The 25,903-nt window shown below is 33.9% G+C and overlaps 25 non-coding genes across 25 annotated transcripts; all 25 read left to right on the forward strand.

Annotated features, from left to right (window-relative positions):
- The first annotated feature begins 1,368 nt into the window (after nucleotides 1-1,368).
- Nucleotides 1,369-1,441, forward strand: TRNAK-UUU (transfer RNA lysine (anticodon UUU)). The gene has a single exon. It is a non-coding gene; the product is annotated as a tRNA-Lys (tRNA).
- Nucleotides 1,442-3,312: 1,871 nt separating this feature from the next.
- TRNAK-UUU (transfer RNA lysine (anticodon UUU)) lies at nucleotides 3,313-3,385 on the forward strand. Its single transcript has one exon. It is a non-coding gene; the product is annotated as a tRNA-Lys (tRNA).
- Nucleotides 3,386-3,964: 579 nt separating this feature from the next.
- TRNAK-UUU (transfer RNA lysine (anticodon UUU)) lies at nucleotides 3,965-4,037 on the forward strand. Its single transcript has one exon. It is a non-coding gene; the product is annotated as a tRNA-Lys (tRNA).
- A 579-nt stretch (nucleotides 4,038-4,616) lies between these two features.
- TRNAK-UUU (transfer RNA lysine (anticodon UUU)) lies at nucleotides 4,617-4,689 on the forward strand. The gene has a single exon. It is a non-coding gene; the product is annotated as a tRNA-Lys (tRNA).
- A 579-nt stretch (nucleotides 4,690-5,268) lies between these two features.
- On the forward strand, nucleotides 5,269-5,341 carry TRNAK-UUU (transfer RNA lysine (anticodon UUU)). The gene has a single exon. It is a non-coding gene; the product is annotated as a tRNA-Lys (tRNA).
- Nucleotides 5,342-6,572: 1,231 nt separating this feature from the next.
- On the forward strand, nucleotides 6,573-6,645 carry TRNAK-UUU (transfer RNA lysine (anticodon UUU)). Its single transcript has one exon. It is a non-coding gene; the product is annotated as a tRNA-Lys (tRNA).
- A 579-nt stretch (nucleotides 6,646-7,224) lies between these two features.
- TRNAK-UUU (transfer RNA lysine (anticodon UUU)) lies at nucleotides 7,225-7,299 on the forward strand. The gene has a single exon. It is a non-coding gene; the product is annotated as a tRNA-Lys (tRNA).
- Nucleotides 7,300-8,515: 1,216 nt separating this feature from the next.
- TRNAK-UUU (transfer RNA lysine (anticodon UUU)) lies at nucleotides 8,516-8,588 on the forward strand. The gene has a single exon. It is a non-coding gene; the product is annotated as a tRNA-Lys (tRNA).
- Nucleotides 8,589-9,819: 1,231 nt separating this feature from the next.
- Nucleotides 9,820-9,892, forward strand: TRNAK-UUU (transfer RNA lysine (anticodon UUU)). The gene has a single exon. It is a non-coding gene; the product is annotated as a tRNA-Lys (tRNA).
- Nucleotides 9,893-11,123: 1,231 nt separating this feature from the next.
- Nucleotides 11,124-11,196, forward strand: TRNAK-UUU (transfer RNA lysine (anticodon UUU)). The gene has a single exon. It is a non-coding gene; the product is annotated as a tRNA-Lys (tRNA).
- Nucleotides 11,197-11,775: 579 nt separating this feature from the next.
- Nucleotides 11,776-11,848, forward strand: TRNAK-UUU (transfer RNA lysine (anticodon UUU)). Its single transcript has one exon. It is a non-coding gene; the product is annotated as a tRNA-Lys (tRNA).
- Nucleotides 11,849-12,427: 579 nt separating this feature from the next.
- On the forward strand, nucleotides 12,428-12,500 carry TRNAK-UUU (transfer RNA lysine (anticodon UUU)). Its single transcript has one exon. It is a non-coding gene; the product is annotated as a tRNA-Lys (tRNA).
- A 1,231-nt stretch (nucleotides 12,501-13,731) lies between these two features.
- On the forward strand, nucleotides 13,732-13,804 carry TRNAK-UUU (transfer RNA lysine (anticodon UUU)). The gene has a single exon. It is a non-coding gene; the product is annotated as a tRNA-Lys (tRNA).
- Nucleotides 13,805-15,035: 1,231 nt separating this feature from the next.
- Nucleotides 15,036-15,108, forward strand: TRNAK-UUU (transfer RNA lysine (anticodon UUU)). Its single transcript has one exon. It is a non-coding gene; the product is annotated as a tRNA-Lys (tRNA).
- Nucleotides 15,109-15,687: 579 nt separating this feature from the next.
- Nucleotides 15,688-15,760, forward strand: TRNAK-UUU (transfer RNA lysine (anticodon UUU)). Its single transcript has one exon. It is a non-coding gene; the product is annotated as a tRNA-Lys (tRNA).
- A 579-nt stretch (nucleotides 15,761-16,339) lies between these two features.
- Nucleotides 16,340-16,412, forward strand: TRNAK-UUU (transfer RNA lysine (anticodon UUU)). Its single transcript has one exon. It is a non-coding gene; the product is annotated as a tRNA-Lys (tRNA).
- Nucleotides 16,413-17,643: 1,231 nt separating this feature from the next.
- Nucleotides 17,644-17,716, forward strand: TRNAK-UUU (transfer RNA lysine (anticodon UUU)). Its single transcript has one exon. It is a non-coding gene; the product is annotated as a tRNA-Lys (tRNA).
- Nucleotides 17,717-18,947: 1,231 nt separating this feature from the next.
- Nucleotides 18,948-19,020, forward strand: TRNAK-UUU (transfer RNA lysine (anticodon UUU)). Its single transcript has one exon. It is a non-coding gene; the product is annotated as a tRNA-Lys (tRNA).
- Nucleotides 19,021-19,599: 579 nt separating this feature from the next.
- On the forward strand, nucleotides 19,600-19,672 carry TRNAK-UUU (transfer RNA lysine (anticodon UUU)). Its single transcript has one exon. It is a non-coding gene; the product is annotated as a tRNA-Lys (tRNA).
- A 579-nt stretch (nucleotides 19,673-20,251) lies between these two features.
- On the forward strand, nucleotides 20,252-20,324 carry TRNAK-UUU (transfer RNA lysine (anticodon UUU)). Its single transcript has one exon. It is a non-coding gene; the product is annotated as a tRNA-Lys (tRNA).
- A 1,231-nt stretch (nucleotides 20,325-21,555) lies between these two features.
- TRNAK-UUU (transfer RNA lysine (anticodon UUU)) lies at nucleotides 21,556-21,628 on the forward strand. The gene has a single exon. It is a non-coding gene; the product is annotated as a tRNA-Lys (tRNA).
- Nucleotides 21,629-22,207: 579 nt separating this feature from the next.
- On the forward strand, nucleotides 22,208-22,282 carry TRNAK-UUU (transfer RNA lysine (anticodon UUU)). Its single transcript has one exon. It is a non-coding gene; the product is annotated as a tRNA-Lys (tRNA).
- Nucleotides 22,283-24,151: 1,869 nt separating this feature from the next.
- On the forward strand, nucleotides 24,152-24,224 carry TRNAK-UUU (transfer RNA lysine (anticodon UUU)). The gene has a single exon. It is a non-coding gene; the product is annotated as a tRNA-Lys (tRNA).
- Nucleotides 24,225-24,803: 579 nt separating this feature from the next.
- Nucleotides 24,804-24,876, forward strand: TRNAK-UUU (transfer RNA lysine (anticodon UUU)). The gene has a single exon. It is a non-coding gene; the product is annotated as a tRNA-Lys (tRNA).
- A 579-nt stretch (nucleotides 24,877-25,455) lies between these two features.
- TRNAK-UUU (transfer RNA lysine (anticodon UUU)) lies at nucleotides 25,456-25,528 on the forward strand. Its single transcript has one exon. It is a non-coding gene; the product is annotated as a tRNA-Lys (tRNA).
- Nucleotides 25,529-25,903: the final 375 nt, after the last annotated feature.

The raw sequence follows: 25,903 nt of genomic DNA on the forward strand, positions 1-25,903 counted from the left end.
TTTGTAATTGCACAGCAAATTGTCATGTTTTATATATTTCGAACAGTTTCCATTATGACAACTTCAGCACTCAGATAACGGATAGCTCAGTCGGTAGAGCATCAGACTTTTAATCTGAGGGTCCAGGGTTCAAGTCCCTGTTCAGGCGAGTGTGGTGTTTTTGTTTGTGAAATGGACAATTTTGCAGAGTTTAAAATCATCCATTCCTGCAGGCAGCCATCTTTTAATTGTTGATGCTGATTATGTTCATTATTCAATGGGAAGGTGTATAGATTGGAGATATTCTTTAGAATATTAAGAATGGACTTTATCACTCTTCAATAGGCACACATTATTGGCATCTAGTAATATAATCATCACAAAGTAGTATCGCTACATGTCAGTTCTAAAGACTTTATTTCATCAGGAACTCAAATCCATCCTTCTTTGATAGGCACACAGTGATTAAATTAGACAATTAATAAATCAAACCTCTTTGACAAAAATAATTGAATGTGATTATTGAAGTAAGGTGATACTTAACGAATCTAAGGATTTACATCTTAAACACAGATTAAACTAAAATATATTTCATCAAGATACCCTACAAGTCAAGTCTTTCAGTTCCTGATTGCAGTAACACATATATTTTTCCACATTTTTTGTAATTGCACAGCAAATTGTCATGTTTTATATATTTCGAGCAGTTTCCAATATGACAACTTCAGTGCTCAGAGCCTGGATAGCTCAGTCGGTAGAACATCAGACTTTTAATCTGAGGGTCCAGCGTTCAAGTCCCTGTTCAGGCGAGTGTCTTTTAAACAATGGTGTTTTTGTTTGTGAAATGGACAATTTTGCAGAGTTTAAAATTATCCATTCCTGCAGGCAGCCATCTTTTAATTGTTGATGCTGATTATGTTCATTATTCAATGGGAAGGTGAATAGATTGGAAAGATTCTGTAGAATATTAAGAATGGACTTTATCACTCTTCAATAGGCACACATTATTGGCATCTAGTAATATAATCATCACAAAGTAGTATCGCTACATGTCAGTTCTAAAGACTTTATTTCATCAGGAACTCAAATCCATCCTTCTTTGATAGGCACACAGTGATTAAATTAGACAAGTAATAAATCAAACCTCTTTGACAAAAATAATTGAATGTGATTATTGAAGTAAGGTGATACTTAACGAATCTAAGGATTTACATCTTAAACACAGAGGAAACTAAATATATATTTCATCAAGAGACCCTACAAGCCAAGTTTTTCAGTTCATGATTGCAGTAACACATATATTTTTCCACATTTTTTGTAATTGCACAGCAAATTGTCATGTTTTATATATTTCGAGCAGTTTCCAATATGGCAACTTCTGTGCTCAGAGCCTGGATAGCTCAGTCGGTAGAGCATCAGACTTTTAATCTGAGGGTCCAGGGTTCAAGTCCCTGTTCAGGCAAGTGTCTTTTAAACAATGGTGTTTTTGTTTGTGAAATGGACAATTTTGCAGAGTTTAAAATTATCCATTCCTGCAGGCAGCCATCTTTTAATTGTTGATGCTGATTATGTTCATTATTCAATGGGAAGGTGAATAGATTGGAAAGATTCTGTAGAATATTAAGAATGGACTTTATCACTCTTCAATAAGCACACATTATTGGCATCTAGTAATATAATCATCACAAAGTAGTATCGCTACATGTCAGTTCTAAAGACTTTATTTCATCAGGAACTCAAATCCATCCTTCTTTAATAGGCACACAGTGATTAAATTAGACAAGTGATAAATCAAACCTCTTTGACAAAAATAATTGAATGTGATTATTGAAGTGAGGTGATACTTAAATCATCTAAGGTTTTACAACTTAAACACAGAGGAAACTAAAATATATTTCATCAAGATACCCTACAAGCCAAGTCTTTCAGTTCATGATTGCAGTAACACATATATTTTTCCACATTTTTTGTAATTGCACAGCAAATTGTCATGTTTTAAATATTTCGAACAGTTTCCATTATGACAACTTCAGCACTCAGATACTGGATAGCTCAGTCGGTAGAGCATCAGACTTTTAATATGAGGGTCCAGGGTTCAAGTCCCTATTCAGGCGAGTGTGGTGTTTTTGTTTGTGAAATGGACAATTTTGCAGAGTTTAAAATCATCCATTCCTGCAGGCAGCCATCTTTTAATTGTTGATGCTGATTATGTTCATTATTCAATGGGAAGGTGTATAGATTGGAGAGATTCTTTAGAATATTAAGAATGGACTTTATCACTCTTCAATAGGCACACATTATTGGCATCTAGTAATATAATCATCACAAAGTAGTATCGCTACATGTCAGTTCTAAAGACTTTATTTCATCAGGAACTCAAATCCATCCTTCTTTGATAGGCACACAGTGATTAAATTAGACAAGTAATAAATCAAACCTCTTTGACAAAAATAATTGAATGTGATTATTGAAGTAAGGTGATACTTAACGAATCTAAGGATTTACATCTTAAACACAGATTAAACTAAAATATATTTCATCAAGATACCCTACAAGTCAAGTCTTTCAGTTCCTGATTGCAGTAACACATATATTTTTCCACATTTTTTGTAATTGCACAGCAAATTGTCATGTTTTATATATTTCGAGCAGTTTCCAATATGACAACTTCAGTGCTCAGAGCCTGGATAGCTCAGTCGGTAGAACATCAGACTTTTAATCTGAGGGTCCAGCGTTCAAGTCCCTGTTCAGGCGAGTGTCTTTTAAACAATGGTGTTTTTGTTTGTGAAATGGACAATTTTGCAGAGTTTAAAATTATCCATTCCTGCAGGCAGCCATCTTTTAATTGTTGATGCTGATTATGTTCATTATTTAATGGGAAGGTGAATAGATTGGAAAGATTCTGTAGAATATTAAGAATGGACTTTATCACTCTTCAATAGGCACACATTATTGGCATCTAGTAATATAATCATCACAAAGTAGTATCGCTACATGTCAGTTCTAAAGACTTTATTTCATCAGGAACTCAAATCCATCCTTCTTTGATAGGCACACAGTGATTAAATTAGACAAGTAATAAATCAAACCTCTTTGACAAAAAAAATTGAATGTGATTATTGAAGTAAGGTGATACTTAACGAATCTAAGGATTTACATCTTAAACACAGAGGAAACTAAAATATATTTCATCAAGAGACCCTACAAGCCAAGTTTTTCAGTTCATGATTGCAGTAACACATATATTTTTCCACATTTTTTGTAATTGCACAGCAAATTGTCATGTTTTATATATTTCGAGCAGTTTCCAATATGGCAACTTCAGTGCTCAGAGCCTGGATAGCTCAGTTGGTAGAGCATCAGACTTTTAATCTGAGGGTCCAGGGTTCAAGTCCCTGTTCAGGCGAGTGTCTTTTAAACAATGGTGTTTTTGTTTGTGAAATGGACAATTTTGCAGAGTTTAAAATTATCCATTCCTGCAGGCAGCCATCTTTTAATTGTTGATGCTGATTATGTTCATTATTCAATGGGAAGGTGAATAGATTGGAAAGATTCTGTAGAATATTAAGAATGGACTTTATCACTCTTCAATAAGCACACATTATTGGCATCTAGTAATATAATCATCACAAAGTAGTATCGCTACATGTCAGTTCTAAAGACTTTATTTCATCAGGAACTCAACTCCATCCTTCTTTGATAGGCACACAGTGATTAAATTAGACAAGTAATAAATCAAACCTCTTTGACAAAAATAATTGAATGTGATTATTGAAGTAAGGTGATACTTAACGAATCTAAGGATTTACATCTTAAACACAGAGGAAACTAAAATATATTTCATCAAGAGACCCTACAAGCCAAGTTTTTCAGTTCATGATTGCAGTAACACATATATTTTTCCACATTTTTTGTAATTGCACAGCAAATTGTCATGTTTTATATATTTCGAGCAGTTTCCAATATAGCAACTTCAGTGCTCAGAGCCTGGATAGCTCAGTCGGTAGAGCATCAGACTTTTAATCTGAGGGTCCAGGGTTCAAGTCCCTATTCAGGCGAGTGTCTATTAAACAATGTTGTTTTTGTTTGTGAAATGGACAATTTTGCAAAGTTTAAAATTATCCATTCCTGCAGGCAGCCATCTTTTAATTGTTGATGCTGATTATGTTCATTATTCAATGGGAAGGTGAATAGATTGGAAAGATTCTGTAGAATATTAAGAATGGACTTTATCACTCTTCAATAGGCACACATTATTGACATCTAGTAATATAATCATCACAAAGTAGTATCGCCACATGTCAGTTCTAAAGACTTTATTTCATCAGGAACTCAACTCCATCCTTCTTTGATAGGCACACAGTGATTAAATTAGACAAGTAATAAATCAAACCTCTTTGACAAAAATAATTGAATGTGATTATTGAAGTATGGTGATACTTAACGAATCTAAGGATTTACATCTTAAACACAGAGGAAACTAAAATATATTTCAGCAAGAGACCCTACAAGCCAAGTCTTTCAGTTCATGATTGCAGTAACACATATATTTTTCCACATTTTTTGTAATTGCACAGCAAATTGTCATGTTTTATATATTTCGAGCAGTTTCTAATATGGCAACTTCAGTGCTCAGAGCCTGGATAGCTCAGTCGGTAAATCTTCAGACTTTTAATCTGAGGGTCCAGGGTTCAAGTCCCTGTTCAGGCGAGTGATTTTTAAACAATGGTGTTTTTGTTTGTGAAATGGACAATTTTGCAGAGTTTAAAATTATCCATTCCTGAAGGCAGCCATCTTTTAATTGTTGATGCTGATTATGTTCATTATTCAATGGGAAGGTGAATAGATTGGAAAGATTCTGTAGAATATTAAGAATGGACATTATCACTCTTCAATAGGCACACATTATTGGCATCTAGTAATATAATCATCACAAAGTAGTATCACTACATGTCAGTTCTAAAGACTTTGTTTCATCAGGAACTCAAATCCATCCTTCTTTGATAGGCACACAGTGATTAAATTAGACAAGTAATAAATCAAACCTCTTTGACAAAAATAATTGAATGTGATTACTGAAGTGAGGTGATACTTAAAGCATCTAAGGATTTACATCTTAAACACAGAGGAAACTAAAATATATTTCATCAAGAGACCCTACAAGCCAAGTCTTTCAGTTCATGATTGCAGTAACACATATATTTTTCCACATTTTTTGTAATTGCACAGCACATTGTCATGTTTTATATATTTCGAGCAGTTTCCAATATAGCAACTTCAGCACTCAGAGCCTGGATAGCTCAGTCGGTAGAGCATCAGACTTTTAATCTGAGGGTCCAGGGTTCAAGTCCCTGTTCAGGTGAGTGTCTTTTAAACAATGGTGTTTTTGTTTGTGAAATGGACAATTTTGCAGAGTTTAAAATTATCCATTCCTGCAGGCAGCCATCTTTTAATTGTTGATGCTGATTATGTTCATTATTCAATGGGAAGGTGAATAGATTGGAAAGATTCTGTAGAATATTAAGAATGGACTTTATCACTCTTCAATAGGCACACATTATTGGCATCTAGTAATATAATCATCACAAAGTAGTATCGCTACATGTCAGTTCTAAAGACTTTATTTCATCAGGAACTCAAATCCATCCTTCTTTGATAGGCACACAGTGATTAAATTAGACAAGTAATAAATCAAACCTCTTTGACAAAAATAATTGAATGTGATTATTGAAGTAAGGTGATACTTAACGAATCTAAGGATTTACATCTTAAACACAGAGGAAACTAAAATATATTTCATCAAGAGACCCTACAAGCCAAGTCTTTCAGTTCATGATTGCAGTAACACATATATTTTTCCACATTTTTTGTAATTGCACAGCAAATTGTCATGTTTTATATATTTCGAGCAGTTTCCAATATTGCAACTTCAGTGCTCAGATCCTGGATAGCTCAGTTGGTAAAGCATCAGACTTTTAATCTGAGGGTCTAGGGTTCAAGTCCCTGTTCAGGCGAGTGTCTATTAAACAATGTTGTTTTTGTTTGTGAAATGGACAATTTTGCAAAGTTTAAAATTATCCATTCCTGCAGGCAGCCATCTTTTAATTGTTGATGCTGATTATGTTCATTATTCAATGGGAAGGTGAATAGATTGGAAAGATTCTGTAGAATATTAAGAATGGACTTTATCACTCTTGAATAGGCACACATTATTGGCATCTAGTAATATAATCATCACAAAGTAGTATCGCTACATGTCAGTTCTAAAGACTTTATTTCATCAGGAACTCAAATCCATCCTTCTTTGATAGGCACACAGTGATTAAATTAGACAAGTAATAAATCAAACCTCTTTGACAAAAATAATTGAATGTGATTATTGAAGTAAGGTGATACTTAACGAATCTAAGGATTTACATCTTAAACACAGATTAAACTAAAATATATTTCATCAAGAGACCCTACAAGCCAAGTCTTTCAGTTCATGATAGCTGTAACACATATATTTTTCCTCATTTTTTGTAATTGCACAGCAAATTGTCATGTTTTATATATTTCGAGCAGTTTCCAATATTGCAACTTCAGTGCTCAGAGCCTGGATAGCTCGGTCGGTAGAGCATCAGACTTTTAATCTGAGGGTCCAGGGTTCAAGTCCCTGTTCAGGCGAGCGTCTTTTAAACAATGGTGTTTTTGTTTGTGAAATGGACAATTTTGCAGAGTTTAAAATCATCCATTCCTGCAGGCAGCCATCTTTTAATTGTTGATGCTGATTATGTTCATTATTCAATGGGAAGGTGTATAGATTGGAGAGATTCTTTAGAATATTAAGAATGGACTTTATTACTCTTCAATAGGCACACATTATTGGCATCTAGTAATATAGTCATCACAAAGTAGTATCACTACATGTCAGTTCTAAAGACTTTGTTTCATCAGGAACTCAAATCCATCCTTCTTTAATAGGCACACAGTGATTAAATTAGACAAGTGATAAATCAAACCTCTTTGACAAAAATAATTGAATGTGATTATTGAAGTGAGGTGATACTTAAATCATCTAAGGATTTACAACTTAAACACAGAGGAAACTAAAATATATTTCATTAAGATACCCTACAAGCCAAGTCTTTCAGTTCATGATTGCAGTAACACATATATTTTTCCACATTTTTTGTAATTGCACAGCAAATTGTCATGTTTTATATATTTCGAACAGTTTCCATTATGACAACTTCAGCACTCAGATACTGGATAGCTCAGTCGGTAGAGCATCAGACTTTTAATCTGAGGGTCCAGGGTTCAAGTCCCTGTTCAGGCGAGTGTGGTGTTTTTGTTTGTGAAATGGACAATTTTGCAGAGTTTAAAATCATCCATTCCTGCAGGCAGCCATCTTTTAATTGTTGATGCTGATTATGTTCATTATTCAATGGGAAGGGGTATAGATTGGAAAGATTCTGTAGAGTATTAAGAAAGGACTTTATCACTCTTCAATAGGCACACATTATTGGCATCTAGTAATATAATCATCACAAAGTAGTATCGCTACATGTCAGTTCTAAAGACTTTATTTCATCAGGAACTCAATTCCATCCTTCCTTTATAGGCACACAGTGATTAAATTAGACAAGTAATAAATCAAACCTCTTTGACAAAAATAATTGAATGTGATTATTGAAGTATGGTGATACTTAACGAATCTAAGGATTTACATCTTAAACACAGATTAAACTAAAATATATTTCATCAAGATACCCTACAAGTCAAGTCTTTCAGTTCCTGATTGCAGTAACACATATATTTTTCCACATTTTTTGTAATTGCACAGCAAATTGTCATGTTTTATATATTTCGAGCAGTTTCCAATATGACAACTTCAGTGCTCAGATCCTGGATAGCTCAGTCGGTAGAACATCAGACTTTTAATCTGAGGGTCCAGCGTTCAAGTCCCTGTTCAGGCGAGTGTCTTTTAAACAATGGTGTTTTTGTTTGTGAAATGGACAATTTTGCAGAGTTTAAAATTATCCATTCCTGCAGGCAGCCATATTTTAATTGTTGATGCTGATTATGTTCATTATTCAATGGGAAGGTGAATAGATTGGAAAGATTCTGTAGAATATTAAGAATGGACTTTATCACTCTTCAATAAGCACACATTATTGGCATCTAGTAATATAATCATCACAAAGTAGTATCGATACATGTCAGTTCTAAAGACTTTATTTCATCAGGAACTCAACTCCATCCTTCTTTGATAGGCACACAGTGATTAAATTAGACAAGTAATAAATCAAACCTCTTTGACAAAAATAATTGAATGTGATTATTGAAGTAAGGTGATACTTAACGAATCTAAGGATTTACATCTTAAACACAGAGGAAACTAAAATATATTTCATCAAGATACCCTACAAGCCAAGTCTTTCAGTTCCTGATTGCAGTAACACATATATTTTTCCAAATTTTTGTAATTGCACAGCAAATTGTCATGTTTTATATATTTCGAGCAGTTTCCAATATGACAACTTCAGTGCTCAGAGCCTGGATAGCTCAGTCGGTAGAGCATCAGACTTTTAATCTGAGGGTCCAGCGTTCAAGTCCCTGTTCAGGCGAGTGTCTTTTAAACAATGGTGTTTTTGTTTGTGAAATGGACAATTTTGCAGAGTTTAAAATCATCCATTCCTGCAGGCAGCCATCTTTTAATTGTTGATGCTGATTATGTTCATTATTCAATGGGAAGGTGTATAGATTGGAAAGATTCTGTAGAATATTAAGAATGGACTTAATCACTCTTCAATAGGCACACATTATTGGCATCTAGTAGTATAATCATCACAAAGTAGTATCGCTACATGTCAGTTCTAAAGACTTTATTTCATCAGGAACTCAAATCCATCCTTCTTTGATAGGCACACAGTGATTAAATTAGACAAGTAATAAATCAAACCTCTTTGACAAAAATAATTGAATGTGATTATTGAAGTAAGGTGATACTTAACGAATCTAAGGATTTACATCTTAAACACAGAGGAAACTAAAATATATTTCATCAAGATACCCTACAAGCCAAGTCTTTCAGTTCATGATTGCAGTAACACATATATTTTTCCACATTTTTTGTAATTGCACAGCAAATTGTCATGTTTTATATATTTCGAGCAGTTTCCAATATGGCAAGTTCAGTGCTCAGAGCCTGGATAGCTCAGTCGGTAGAGCATCAGACTTTTAATCTGAGGGTCCAGGGTTCAAGTCCCTGTTCTTGCGAGTGTCATTTAAACAATGGTGTTTTTGTTTGTGAAATGGACAATTTTGCAGAGTTTAAAATCATCCATTCCTGCAGGCAGCCATCTTTTAATTGTTGATGCTGATTATGTTCATTATTCAATGGGAAGGTGTATAGATTGGAGAGATTCTTTAGAATATTAAGAATGGACTTTATCACTCTTCAATAGGCACACATTATTGGCATCTAGTAATATAATCATCACAAAGTAGTATCGCTACATGTCAGTTCTAAAGACTTTATTTCATCTGGAACTCAAATCCATCCTTCTTTGATAGGCACACAGTGATTAAATTAGACAAGTAATAAATCAAACCTCTTTGACAAAAATAATTGAATGTGATTATTGAAGTAAGGTGATACTTAACGAATCTAAGGATTTACATCTTAAACACAGATTAAACTAAAATATATTTCATCAAGATACCCTACAAGTCAAGTCTTTCAGTTCCTGATTGCAGTAACACATATATTTTTCCAAATTTTTCGTAATTGCACAGCAAATTGTCATGTTTTATATATTTCGAGCAGTTTCCAATATGACAACTTCAGTGCTCAGAGCCTGGATAGCTCAGTCGGTAGAGCATCAGACTTTTAATCTGAGGGTCCAGCGTTCAAGTCCCTGTTCAGGCGAGTGTGTTTTAAACAATGGTGTTTTTGTTTGTGAAATGGACAATTTTGCAGAGTTTAAAATTATCCATTCCTGCAGGCAGCCATCTTTTAATTGTTGATGCTGATTATGTTCATTATTCAGTGGGAAGGTGAATAGATTGGAAAGATTCTGTAGAATATTAAGAATGGACTTTATCACTCTTCAATAGGCACACATTATTGGCATCTAGTAATATAATCATCACAAAGTAGTATCGCTACATGTCAGTTCTAAAGACTTTATTTCATCAGGAACTCAACTCCATCCTTCTTTGATAGGCACACAGTGATTAAATTAGACAAGTAATACATCAAACCTCTTTGACAAAAATAATTGAATGTGATTATTGAAGTAAGGTGATACTTAACGAATCTAAGGATTTACATCTTAAACACAGAGGAAACTAAAATATATTTCATCAAGAGACCCTACAAGCCAAGTTTTTCAGTTCATGATTGCAGTAACACATATATTTTTCCACATTTTTTGTAATTGCACAGCAAATTGTCATGTTTTATATATTTCGAGCAGTTTCCAATATGGCAACTTCAGTGCTCAGAGCCTGGATAGCTCAGTCGGTAGAGCATCAGACTTTTAATCTGAGGGTCCACGGTTCAAGTCCCTATTCAGGCGAGTGTCTATTAAACAATGTTGTTTTTGTTTGTGAAATGGACAATTTTGCAAAGTTTAAAATTATCCATTCCTGCAGGCAGCCATCTTTTAATTGTTGATGCTGATTATGTTCATTATTCAATGGGAAGGTGAATAGATTGGAAAGATTCTGTAGAATATTAAGAATGGACTTTATCACTCTTCAATAGGCACACATTATTGGCATCTAGTAATATAATCATCACAAAGTAGTATCGCTACATGTCAGTTCTAAAGACTTTATTTCATCAGGAACACAACTCCATCCTTCTTTGATAGGCACACAGTGATTAAATTAGACAAGTAATAAATCAAACCTCTTTGACAAAAATAATTGAATGTGATTATTGAAGTAAGGTGATACTTAACGAATCTAAGGATTTACATCTTAAACACAGAGGAAACTAAAATATATTTCATCAAGAGACCCTACAAGCCAAGTCTTTCAGTTCATGATTGCAGTAACACATATATTTTTCCACATTTTTTGTAATTGCACAGCAAATTGTCATGTTTTATATATTTCGAGCAGTTTCCAATATGGCAACTTCAGTGCTCAGAGCCTGGATAGCTCAGTTGGTAGAGCATCAGACTTTTAATCTGAAGGCCCAGGGTTCAAGTCCCTGTTCAGGCGGATGTCTATTAAACAATGTTGTTTTTGTTTGTGAAATGGACAATTTTGCAAAGTTTAAAATTATCCATTCCTGCAGGCAGCCATCTTTTAATTGTTGATGCTGATTATGTTCATTATTCAATGGGAAGGTGAATAGATTGGAAAGATTCTGTAGAATATTAAGAATGGACTTTATCACTCTTGAATAGGCACACATTATTGGCATCTAGTAATATAATCATCACAAAGTAGTATCGCTACATGTCAGTTCTAAAGACTGTATTTCATCAGGAACTCAAATCCATCCTTCTTTGATAGGCACACAGTGATTAAATTAGACAAGTAATAAATCAAACCTCTTTGACAAAAATAATTGAATGTGATTATTGAAGTAAGGTGATACTTAACGAATCTAAGGATTTACATCTTAAACACAGATTAAACTAAAATATATTTCATCAAGAGACCCTACAAGCCAAGTCTTTCAGTTCATGATAGCTGTAACACATATATTTTTCCTCATTTTTTGTAATTGCACAGCAAATTGTCATGTTTTATATATTTCGAGCAGTTTCCAATATGGCAACTTCAGTGCTCAGAGCCTGGATAGCTCAGTCGGTAAATCTTCAGACTTTTAATCTGAGGGTCCAGGGTTCAAGTCCCTGTTCAGGCGAGTGATTTTTAAACAATGGTGTTTTTGTTTGTGAAATGGACAATTTTGCAGAGTTTAAAATTATCCATTCCTGAAGGCAGCCATCTTTTAATTGTTGATGCTGATTATGTTCATTATTCAATGGGAAGGTGAATAGATTGGAAAGATTCTGTAGAATATTAAGAATGGACATTATCACTCTTCAATAGGCACACATTATTGGCATCTAGTAATATAATCATCACAAAGTAGTATCACTACATGTCAGTTCTAAAGACTTTGTTTCATCAGGAACTCAAATCAATCCTTCTTTGATAGGCACACAGTGATTAAATTAGACAAGTAATAAATCAAACCTCTTTGACAAAAATAATTGAATGTGATTATTGAAGTGAGGTGATACTTAACGCATCTAAGGATTTACATCTTAAACACAGAGGAAACTAAAATATATTTCATCAAGAGACCCTACAAGCCAAGTCTTTCAGTTCATGATTGCAGTAACACATATATTTTTCCACATTTTTTGTAATTGCACAGCACATTGTCATGTTTTATATATTTCGAGCAGTTTCCAATATAGCAACTTCAGCACTCAGAGCCTGGATAGCTCAGTCGGTAGAGCATCAGACTTTTAATCTGAGGGTCCAGGGTTCAAGTCCCTGTTCAGGTGAGTGTCTTTTAAACAATGGTGTTTTTGTTTGTGAAATGGACAATTTTGCAGAGTTTAAAATTATCCATTCCTGCAGGCAGCCATCTTTTAATTGTTGATGCTGATTATGTTCATTATTCAATGGGAAGGTGAATAGATTGGAAAGATTCTGTAGAATATTAAGAATGGACTTTATCACTCTTCAATAGGCACACATTATTGGCATCTAGTAATATAATCATCACAAAGTAGTATCGCTACATGTCAGTTCTAAAGACTTTATTTAATCAGGAACTCAAATCCATCCTTCTTTGATAGGCACACAGTGATTAAATTAGACAAGTAATAAATCAAACCTCTTTGACAAAAATAATTGAATGTGATTATTGAAGTAAGGTGATACTTAACGAATCTAAGGATTTACATCTTAAACACAGAGGAAACTAAAATATATTTCATCAAGAGACCCTACAAGCCAAGTTTTTCAGTTCATGATTGCAGTAACACATATATTTTTCCACATTTTTTGTAATTGCACAGCAAATTGTCATGTTTTATATATTTCGAGCAGTTTCCAATATGGCAACTTCAGTGCTCAGATCCTGGATAGCTCAATCAGTAAAGCATCAGACTTTTAATCTGAGGGTCCAGGGTTCAAGTCCCTGTTCAGGCGAGTGTCTATTAAACAATGTTGTTTTTGTTTGTGAAATGGACAATTTTGCAAAGTTTAAAATTATCCATTCCTGCAGGCAGCCATCTTTTAATTGTTGATGCTGATTATGTTCATTATTCAATGGGAAGGTGAATAGATTGGAAAGATTCTGTAGAATATTAAGAATGGACTTTATCACTCTTGAATAGGCACACATTATTGGCATCTAGTAATATAATCATCACAAAGTAGTATCGCTACATGTCAGTTCTAAAGACTTTATTTCATCTGGAACTCAAATCCATCCTTCTTTGATAGGCACACAGTGATTAAATTAGACAAGTAATAAATCAAACCTCTTTGACAAAAATAATTGAATGTGATTATTGAAGTAAGGTGATACTTAACGAATCTAAGGATTTACATCTTAAACACAGATTAAACTAAAATATATTTCATCAAGATACCCTACAAGTCAAGTCTTTCAGTTCCTGATTGCAGTAACACATATATTTTTCCAAATTTTTCGTAATTGCACAGCAAATTGTCATGTTTTATATATTTCGAGCAGTTTCCAATATGACAACTTCAGTGCTCAGAGCCTGGATAGCTCAGTCGGTAGAGCATCAGACTTTTAATCTGAGGGTCCAGCGTTCAAGTCCCTGTTCAGGCGAGTGTGTTTTAAACAATGGTGTTTTTGTTTGTGAAATGGACAATTTTGCAGAGTTTAAAATTATCCATTCCTGCAGGCAGCCATCTTTTAATTGTTGATGCTGATTATGTTCATTATTCAGTGGGAAGGTGAATAGATTGGAAAGATTCTGTAGAATATTAAGAATGGACTTTATCACTCTTCAATAGGCACACATTATTGGCATCTAGTAATATAATCATCACAAAGTAGTATCGCTACATGTCAGTTCTAAAGACTTTATTTCATCAGGAACTCAACTCCATCCTTCTTTGATAGGCACACAGTGATTAAATTAGACAAGTAATACATCAAACCTCTTTGACAAAAATAATTGAATGTGATTATTGAAGTAAGGTGATACTTAACGAATCTAAGGATTTACATCTTAAACACAGAGGAAACTAAAATATATTTCATCAAGAGACCCTACAAGCCAAGTTTTTCAGTTCATGATTGCAGTAACACATATATTTTTCCACATTTTTTGTAATTGCACAGCAAATTGTCATGTTTTATATATTTCGAGCAGTTTCCAATATGGCAACTTCAGTGCTCAGAGCCTGGATAGCTCAGTCGGTAGAGCATCAGACTTTTAATCTGAGGGTCCACGGTTCAAGTCCCTATTCAGGCGAGTGTCTATTAAACAATGTTGTTTTTGTTTGTGAAATGGACAATTTTGCAAAGTTTAAAATTATCCATTCCTGCAGGCAGCCATCTTTTAATTGTTGATGCTGATTATGTTCATTATTCAATGGGAAGGTGAATAGATTGGAAAGATTCTGTAGAATATTAAGAATGGACTTTATCACTCTTCAATAGGCACACATTATTGGCATCTAGTAATATAATCATCACAAAGTAGTATCGCTACATGTCAGTTCTAAAGACTTTATTTCATCAGGAACACAACTCCATCCTTCTTTGATAGGCACACAGTGATTAAATTAGACAAGTAATAAATCAAACCTCTTTGACAAAAATAATTGAATGTGATTATTGAAGTAAGGTGATACTTAACGAATCTAAGGATTTACATCTTAAACACAGAGGAAACTAAAATATATTTCATCAAGAGACCCTACAAGCCAAGTCTTTCAGTTCATGATTGCAGTAACACATATATTTTTCCACATTTTTTGTAATTGCACAGCAAATTGTCATGTTTTATATATTTCGAGCAGTTTCCAATATGGCAACTTCAGTGCTCAGAGCCTGGATAGCTCAGTTGGTAGAGCATCAGACTTTTAATCTGAAGGCCCAGGGTTCAAGTCCCTGTTCAGGCGAGTGTCTATTAAACAATGTTGTTTTTGTTTGTGAAATGGACAATTTTGCAAAGTTTAAAATTATCCATTCCTGCAGGCAGCCATCTTTTAATTGTTGATGCTGATTATGTTCATTATTCAATGGGAAGGTGAATAGATTGGAAAGATTCTGTAGAATATTAAGAATGGACTTTATCACTCTTGAATAGGCACACATTATTGGCATCTAGTAATATAATCATCACAAAGTAGTATCGCTACATGTCAGTTCTAAAGACTGTATTTCATCAGGAACTCAAATCCATCCTTCTTTGATAGGCACACAGTGATTAAATTAGACAAGTAATAAATCAAACCTCTTTGACAAAAATAATTGAATGTGATTATTGAAGTAAGGTGATACTTAACGAATCTAAGGATTTACATCTTAAACACAGATTAAACTAAAATATATTTCATCAAGAGACCCTACAAGCCAAGTCTTTCAGTTCATGATAGCTGTAACACATATATTTTTCCTCATTTTTTGTAATTGCACAGCAAATTGTCATGTTTTATATATTTCGAGCAGTTTCCAATATGGCAACTTCAGTGCTCAGAGCCTGGATAGCTCAGTCGGTAAATCTTCAGACTTTTAATCTGAGGGTCCAGGGTTCAAGTCCCTGTTCAGGCGAGTGATTTTTAAACAATGGTGTTTTTGTTTGTGAAATGGACAATTTTGCAGAGTTTAAAATTATCCATTCCTGAAGGCAGCCATCTTTTAATTGTTGATGCTGATTATGTTCATTATTCAATGGGAAGGTGAATAGATTGGAAAGATTCTGTAGAATATTAAGAATGGACATTATCACTCTTCAATAGGCACACATTATTGGCATCTAGTAATATAATCATCACAAAGTAGTATCACTACATGTCAGTTCTAAAGACTTTGTTTCATCAGGAACTCAAATCAATCCTTCTTTGATAGGCACACAGTGATTAAATTAGACAAGTAATAAATCAAACCTCTTTGACAAAAATAATTGAATGTGATTATTGAAGTGAGGTGATACTTAACGCATCTAAGGATTTACATCTTAAACACAGAGGAAACTAAAATATATTTCATCAAGAGACCCTACAAGCCAAGTCTTTCAGTTCATGATTGCAGTAACACATATATTTTTCCACATTTTTTGTAATTGCACAGCACATTGTCATGTTTTATATATTTCGAGCAGTTTCCAATATAGCAACTTCAGCACTCAGAGCCTGGATAGCTCAGTCGGTAGAGCATCAGACTTTTAATCTGAGGGTCCAGGGTTCAAGTCCCTGTTCAGGTGAGTGTCTTTTAAACAATGGTGTTTTTGTTTGTGAAATGGACAATTTTGCAGAGTTTAAAATTATCCATTCCTGCAGGCAGCCATCTTTTAATTGTTGATGCTGATTATGTTCATTATTCAATGGGAAGGTGAATAGATTGGAAAGATTCTGTAGAATATTAAGAATGGACTTTATCACTCTTCAATAGGCACACATTATTGGCATCTAGTAATATAATCATCACAAAGTAGTATCGCTACATGTCAGTTCTAAAGACTTTATTTAATCAGGAACTCAAATCCATCCTTCTTTGATAGGCACACAGTGATTAAATTAGACAAGTAATAAATCAAACCTCTTTGACAAAAATAATTGAATGTGATTATTGAAGTAAGGTGATACTTAACGAATCTAAGGATTTACATCTTAAACACAGAGGAAACTAAAATATATTTCATCAAGAGACCCTACAAGCCAAGTTTTTCAGTTCATGATTGCAGTAACACATATATTTTTCCACATTTTTTGTAATTGCACAGCAAATTGTCATGTTTTATATATTTCGAGCAGTTTCCAATATGGCAACTTCAGTGCTCAGATCCTGGATAGCTCAATCAGTAAAGCATCAGACTTTTAATCTGAGGGTCCAGGGTTCAAGTCCCTGTTCAGGCGAGTGTTTATTAAACAATGTTGTTTTTGTTTGTGAAATGGACAATTTTGCAAAGTTTAAAATTATCCATTCCTGCAGGCAGCCATCTTTTAATTGTTGATGCTGATTATGTTCATTATTCAATGGGAAGGTGAATAGATTGGAAAGATTCTGTAGAATATTAAGAATGGACTTTATCACTCTTGAATAGGCACACATTATTGGCATCTAGTAATATAATCATCACAAAGTAGTATCGCTACATGTCAGTTCTAAAGACTTTATTTCATCTGGAACTCAAATCCATCCTTCTTTGATAGGCACACAGTGATTAAATTAGACAAGTAATAAATCAAACCTCTTTGACAAAAATAATTGAATGTGATTATTGAAGTAAGGTGATACTTAACGAATCTAAGGATTTACATCTTAAACACAGATTAAACTAAAATATATTTCATCAAGATACCCTACAAGTCAAGTCTTTCAGTTCCTGATTGCAGTAACACATATATTTTTCCAAATTTTTCGTAATTGCACAGCAAATTGTCATGTTTTATATATTTCGAGCAGTTTCCAATATGACAACTTCAGTGCTCAGAGCCTGGATAGCTCAGTCGGTAGAGCATCAGACTTTTAATCTGAGGGTCCAGCGTTCAAGTCCCTGTTCAGGCGAGTGTGTTTTAAACAATGGTGTTTTTGTTTGTGAAATGGACAATTTTGCAGAGTTTAAAATTATCCATTCCTGCAGGCAGCCATCTTTTAATTGTTGATGCTGATTATGTTCATTATTCAGTGGGAAGGTGAATAGATTGGAAAGATTCTGTAGAATATTAAGAATGGACTTTATCACTCTTCAATAGGCACACATTATTGGCATCTAGTAATATAATCATCACAAAGTAGTATCGCTACATGTCAGTTCTAAAGACTTTATTTCATCAGGAACTCAACTCCATCCTTCTTTGATAGGCACACAGTGATTAAATTAGACAAGTAATACATCAAACCTCTTTGACAAAAATAATTGAATGTGATTATTGAAGTAAGGTGATACTTAACGAATCTAAGGATTTACATCTTAAACACAGAGGAAACTAAAATATATTTCATCAAGAGACCCTACAAGCCAAGTTTTTCAGTTCATGATTGCAGTAACACATATATTTTTCCACATTTTTTGTAATTGCACAGCAAATTGTCATGTTTTATATATTTCGAGCAGTTTCCAATATGGCAACTTCAGTGCTCAGAGCCTGGATAGCTCAGTCGGTAGAGCATCAGACTTTTAATCTGAGGGTCCACGGTTCAAGTCCCTATTCAGGCGAGTGTCTATTAAACAATGTTGTTTTTGTTTGTGAAATGGACAATTTTGCAAAGTTTAAAATTATCCATTCCTGCAGGCAGCCATCTTTTAATTGTTGATGCTGATTATGTTCATTATTCAATGGGAAGGTGAATAGATTGGAAAGATTCTGTAGAATATTAAGAATGGACTTTATCACTCTTCAATAGGCACACATTATTGGCATCTAGTAATATAATCATCACAAAGTAGTATCGCTACATGTCAGTTCTAAAGACTTTATTTCATCAGGAACACAACTCCATCCTTCTTTGATAGGCACACAGTGATTAAATTAGACAAGTAATAAATCAAACCTCTTTGACAAAAATAATTGAATGTGATTATTGAAGTAAGGTGATACTTAACGAATCTAAGGATTTACATCTTAAACACAGAGGAAACTAAAATATATTTCATCAAGAGACCCTACAAGCCAAGTCTTTCAGTTCATGATTGCAGTAACACATATATTTTTCCACATTTTTTGTAATTGCACAGCAAATTGTCATGTTTTATATATTTCGAGCAGTTTCCAATATGGCAACTTCAGTGCTCAGAGCCTGGATAGCTCAGTTGGTAGAGCATCAGACTTTTAATCTGAAGGCCCAGGGTTCAAGTCCCTGTTCAGGCGAGTGTCTATTAAACAATGTTGTTTTTGTTTGTGAAATGGACAATTTTGCAAAGTTTAAAATTATCCATTCCTGCAGGCAGCCATCTTTTAATTGTTGATGCTGATTATGTTCATTATTCAATGGGAAGGTGAATAGATTGGAAAGATTCTGTAGAATATTAAGAATGGACTTTATCACTCTTGAATAGGCACACATTATTGGCATCTAGTAATATAATCATCACAAAGTAGTATCGCTACATGTCAGTTCTAAAGACTGTATTTCATCAGGAACTCAAATCCATCCTTCTTTGATAGGCACACAGTGATTAAATTAGACAAGTAATAAATCAAACCTCTTTGACAAAAATAATTGAATGTGATTATTGAAGTAAGGTGATACTTAACGAATCTAAGGATTTACATCTTAAACACAGATTAAACTAAAATATATTTCATCAAGAGACCCTACAAGCCAAGTCTTTCAGTTCATGATAGCTGTAACACATATATTTTTCCTCATTTTTTGTAATTGCACAGCAAATTGTCATGTTTTATATATTTCGAGCAGTTTCCAATATGGCAACTTCAGTGCTCAGAGCCTGGATAGCTCAGTCGGTAAATCTTCAGACTTTTAATCTGAGGGTCCAGGGTTCAAGTCCCTGTTCAGGCGAGTGATTTTTAAACAATGGTGTTTTTGTTTGTGAAATGGACAATTTTGCAGAGTTTAAAATTATCCATTCCTGAAGGCAGCCATCTTTTAATTGTTGATGCTGATTATGTTCATTATTCAATGGGAAGGTGAATAGATTGGAAAGATTCTGTAGAATATTAAGAATGGACATTATCACTCTTCAATAGGCACACATTATTGGCATCTAGTAATATAATCATCACAAAGTAGTATCACTACATGTCAGTTCTAAAGACTTTGTTTCATCAGGAACTCAAATCAATCCTTCTTTGATAGGCACACAGTGATTAAATTAGACAAGTAATAAATCAAACCTCTTTGACAAAAATAATTGAATGTGATTATTGAAGTGAGGTGATACTTAACGCATCTAAGGATTTACATCTTAAACACAGAGGAAACTAAAATATATTTCATCAAGAGACCCTACAAGCCAAGTCTTTCAGTTCATGATTGCAGTAACACATATATTTTTCCACATTTTTTGTAATTGCACAGCACATTGTCATGTTTTATATATTTCGAGCAGTTTCCAATATAGCAACTTCAGCACTCAGAGCCTGGATAGCTCAGTCGGTAGAGCATCAGACTTTTAATCTGAGGGTCCAGGGTTCAAGTCCCTGTTCAGGTGAGTGTCTTTTAAACAATGGTGTTTTTGTTTGTGAAATGGACAATTTTGCAGAGTTTAAAATTATCCATTCCTGCAGGCAGCCATCTTTTAATTGTTGATGCTGATTATGTTCATTATTCAATGGGAAGGTGAATAGATTGGAAAGATTCTGTAGAATATTAAGAATGGACTTTATCACTCTTCAATAGGCACACATTATTGGCATCTAGTAATATAATCATCACAAAGTAGTATCGCTACATGTCAGTTCTAAAGACTTTATTTAATCAGGAACTCAAATCCATCCTTCTTTGATAGGCACACAGTGATTAAATTAGACAAGTAATAAATCAAACCTCTTTGACAAAAATAATTGAATGTGATTATTGAAGTAAGGTGATACTTAACGAATCTAAGGATTTACATCTTAAACACAGAGGAAACTAAAATATATTTCATCAAGAGACCCTACAAGCCAAGTTTTTCAGTTCATGATTGCAGTAACACATATATTTTTCCACATTTTTTGTAATTGCACAGCAAATTGTCATGTTTTATATATTTCGAGCAGTTTCCAATATGGCAACTTCAGTGCTCAGATCCTGGATAGCTCAATCAGTAAAGCATCAGACTTTTAATCTGAGGGTCCAGGGTTCAAGTCCCTGTTCAGGCGAGTGTCTATTAAACAATGTTGTTTTTGTTTGTGAAATGGACAATTTTGCAAAGTTTAAAATTATCCATTCCTGCAGGCAGCCATCTTTTAATTGTTGATGCTGATTATGTTCATTATTCAATGGGAAGGTGAATAGATTGGAAAGATTCTGTAGAATATTAAGAATGGACTTTATCACTCTTGAATAGGCACACATTATTGGCATCTAGTAATATAATCATCACAAAGTAGTATCGCTACATGTCAGTTCTAAAGACTTTATTTCATCAGGAACTCAAATCCATCCTTCTTTGATAGGCACACAGTGATTAAATTAGACAAGTAATAAATCAAACCTCTTTGACAAAAATAATTGAATGTGATTATTGAAGTAAGGTGATACTTAACGAATCTAAGGATTTACATCTTAAACACAGATTAAACTAAAATATATTTCATCAAGAGACCCTACAAGCCAAGTCTTTCAGTTCATGATAGCTGTAACACATATATTTTTCCTCATTTTTTGTAATTGCACAGCAAATTGTCATGTTTTATATATTTCGAGCAGTTTCCAATATGGCAACTTCAGTGCTCAGAGCCTGGATAGCTCAGTCGGTAGAGCATCAGACTTTTAATCTGAGGGTCCAGGGTTCAAGGCCCTGTTCAGGCGAGCGTCTTTTAAACAATGGTGTTTTTGTTTGTGAAATGGACAATTTTGCAGAGTTTAAAATCATCCATTCCTGCAGGCAGCCATCTTTTAATTGTTGATGCTGATTATGTTCATTATTCAATGGGAAGGTGTATAGATTGGAGAGATTCTTTAGAATATTAAGAATGGACTTTATTACTCTTCAATAGGCACACATTATTGGCATCTAGTAATATAGTCATCACAAAGAAGTATCACTACATGTCAGTTCTAAAGACTTTGTTTCATCTGGAACTCAAATCCATCCTTCTTTAATAGGCACACGGTGATTAAATTAGACAAGTGATAAATCAAACCTCTTTGACAAAAATAATTGAATGTGATTATTGAAGTGAGGTGATACTTAAATCATCTAAGGATTTACAACTTAAACACAGAGGAAACTAAAATATATTTCATCAAGATACCCTACAAGCCAAGTCTTTCAGTTCATGATTGCAGTAACACATATATTTTTCCACATTTTTTGTAATTGCACAGCAAATTGTCATGTTTTATATATTTCGAGCAGTTTCCATTATGACAACTTCAGCACTCAGATACTGGATAGCTCAGTCGGTAGAGCATCAGACTTTTAATCTGAGGGTCCAGGGTTCAAGTCCCTGTTCAGGCGAGTGTGGTGTTTTTGTTTGTGAAATGGACAATTTTGCAGAGTTTAAAATCATCCATTCCTGCAGGCAGCCATCTTTTAATTGTTGATGCTGATTATGTTCATTATTCAATGGGAAGGTGTATAGATTGGAAAGATTCTGTAGAATATTAAGAATGGACTTTATCACTCTTCAATAGGCACACATTATTGGCATCTAGTAATATAATCATCACAAAGTAGTATCGCTACATGTCAGTTCTAAAGACTTTATTTCATCAGGAACTCAAATCCATCCTTCTTTGATAGGCACACAGTGATTAAATTAGACAAGTAATAAATCAAACCTCTTTGACAAAAATAATTGAATGTGATTATTGAAGTAAGGTGATACTTAACGAATCTAAGGATTTACATCTTAAACACAGATTAAACTAAAATATTTTTCATCAAGAGACCCTACAAGCCAAGTCTTTCAGTTCATGATAGCTGTAACACATATATTTTTCCTCATTTTTTGTAATTGCACAGCAAATTGTCATGTTTTATATATTTCGAGCAGTTTCCAATATGGCAACTTCAGTGCTCAGAGCCTGGATAGCTCAGTCGGTAGAGCATCCGACTTTTAATCTGAGGGTCGAGGGTTCAAGTCCCTGTTCAGGCGAGTGTCTATTAAACAATGTTGTTTTTGTTTGTGAAATGGACAATTTTGCAAAGTTTAAAATTATCCATTCCTGCAGGCAGCCATCTTTTAATTGTTGATGCTGATTATGTTCATTATTCAATGGGAAGGTGAATAGATTTTAAAGATTCTGTAGAATATTAAGAATGGACTTTATCACTCTTCAATAGGCACACATTATTGCCATCTAGTAATATAATCATCACAAAGTAGTATCGCTACATGTCAGTTCTAAAGACTTTATTTCATCAGGAACTCAACTCCATCCTTCTTTGATAGGCACACAGTGATTAAATTAGACAAGTAATAAATCAAACCTCTTTGACAAAAATAATTGAATGTGATTATTGAAGTAAGGTGATACTTAACGAATCTAAGGATTTACATCTTAAACACAGAGGAAACTAAAATATATTTCATCAAGAGACCCTACAAGCCAAGTCTTTCAGTTCATGATTGCAGTAACACATATATTTTTCCACATTTTTTGTAATTGCACAGCAAATTGTCATGTTTTATATATTTCGAGCAGTTTCTAATATGGCAACTTCAGTGCTCAGAGCCTGGATAGCTCAGTCGGTAAATATTCAGACTTTTAATCTGAGGGTCCAGGGTTCAAGTCCCTGTTCAGGCGAGTGATTTTTAAACAATGGTGTTTTTGTTTGTGAAATGGACAATTTTGCAGAGTTTAAAATTATCCATTCCTGAAGGCAGCCATCTTTTAATTGTTGATGCTGATTATGTTCATTATTCAATGGGAAGGTGAATAGATTGGAAATATTCTGTAGAATATTAAGAATGGACATTATCACTCTTCAATAGGCACACATTATTGGCATCTAGTAATATAATCATCACAAAGTAGTATCACTACATGTCAGTTCTAAAGACTTTGTTTCATCAGGAACTCAAATCCATCCTTCTTTGATAGGCACACAGTGATTAAATTAGACAAGTAATAAATCAAACCTCTTTGACAAAAATAATTGAATGTGATTATTGAAGTGAGGTGATACTTAAAGCATCTTAGGATTTACAAGTTAAACACAGAGGAAACTAAAATATATTTCATCAAGAGACCCTACAAGCCAAGTCTTTCAGTTCATGATTGCAGTAACACATATATTTTTCCACATTTTTTGTAATTGCACAGCACATTGTCATGTTTTATATATTTCGAGCAGTTTCCAATATAGCAACTTCAGCACTCAGAGCCTGGATAGCTCAGTCGGTAGAGCATCAGACTTTTAATCTGAGGGTCCAGGGTTCAAGTCCCTGTTCAGGTGAGTGTCTTTTAAACAATGGTGTTTTTGTTTGTGAAATGGACAATTTTGCAGAGTTTAAAATTATCCATTCCTGCAGGCAGCCATCTTTTAATTGTTGATGCTGATTATGTTCATTATTCAATGGGAAGGTGAATAGATTGGAAATATTCTGTAGAATATTAAGAATGGACATTATCACTCTTCAATAGGCACACATTATTGGCATCTAGTAATATAATCATCACAAAGTAGTATCACTACATGTCAGTTCTAAAGACTTTGTTTCATCAGGAACTCAAATCCATCCTTCTTTGATAGGCACACAGTGATTAAATTAGACAAGTAATAAATCAAACCTCTTTGACAAAAATAATTGAATGTGATTATTGAAGTAAGGTGATACTTAACGAATCTAAGGATTTACATCTTAAACACAGATTAAACTAAAATATATTTCATCAAGAGACCCTACAAGCCAAGTCTTTCAGTTCATGATAGCTGTAACACATATATTTTTCCTAATTTTTTGTAATTGCACAGCAAATTGTCATGTTTTATATATTTCGAGCAGTTTCCAATACGGCAACTTCAGTGCTCAGAGCCTGGATAGCTCAGTCGGTAGAGCATCAGACTTTTAATCTGAGGGTCCAGCGTTCAAGTCCCTGTTCAGGCGAGTGTCTTTTAAACAATGGTGTTTTTGTTTGTGAAATGGACAATTTTGCAGAGTTTAAAATTATCCATTCCTGCAGGCAGCCATCTTTTAATTGTTGATGCTGATTATGTTCATTATTCAATGGGAAGGTGTATAGATTGGAAAGAATCTGTAGAATATTAAGAATGGACTTTATCACTCTTCAATAGGCACACATTATTGGCATCTAGTAATATAATCATCACAAAGTAGTATCGCTACATGTCAGTTCTAAAGACTTTATTTCATCAGGAACTCAAATCCATCCTTCTTTGATAGGCACACAGTGATTAAATTAGACAAGTAATAAATCAAACCTCTTTGACAAAAATAATTGAATGTGATTATTGAAGTGAGGTGATACTTAAAGCATCTAAGGATTTACAACTTAAACACAGAGGAAACTAAAATATATTTCATCAAGAGACCCTACAAGCCAAGTTTTTCAGTTCATGATTGCAGTAACACATATATTTTTCCACATTTTTTGTAACTGCACAGCAAATTGTCATGTTTTATATATTTCGAGCAGTTTCCAATATGGCAACTTCAGTGCTCAGAGCCTGGATAGCTCAGTCGGTAGAGCATCAGACTTTTAATCTGAGGGTCCAGGGTTCAAGTCCCTGTTCAGGCGAGTGTCTACTAAACAATGTTGTTTTTGTTTGTGAAATGGACAATTTTGCAAAGTTTAAAATTATCTATTCCTGCAGGCAGCCATCTTTTAATTGTTGATGCTGATTATGTTCATTATTCAATGGGAAGGTGAATAGATTGGAAAGATTCTGTAGAATATTAAGAATGGACTTTATCACTCTTCAATAGGCACACATTATTGGCATCTAGTAATATAATCATCACAAAGTAGTATCGCTACATGTCAGTTCTAAAGACTTTATTTCATCAGGAACTCAAATCCATCCTTCTTTGATAGGCACACAGTGATTCAATTAGACAAGTAATAAATCAAACTTCTTTGACAAAAATAATTGAATGTGATTATTGAAGTAAG

This window comes from Pseudophryne corroboree, unplaced genomic scaffold (genome assembly GCF_028390025.1).
Source record: "Pseudophryne corroboree isolate aPseCor3 unplaced genomic scaffold, aPseCor3.hap2 scaffold_1586, whole genome shotgun sequence".
Classification (NCBI taxonomy): Eukaryota; Metazoa; Chordata; class Amphibia; order Anura; family Myobatrachidae; genus Pseudophryne; species Pseudophryne corroboree.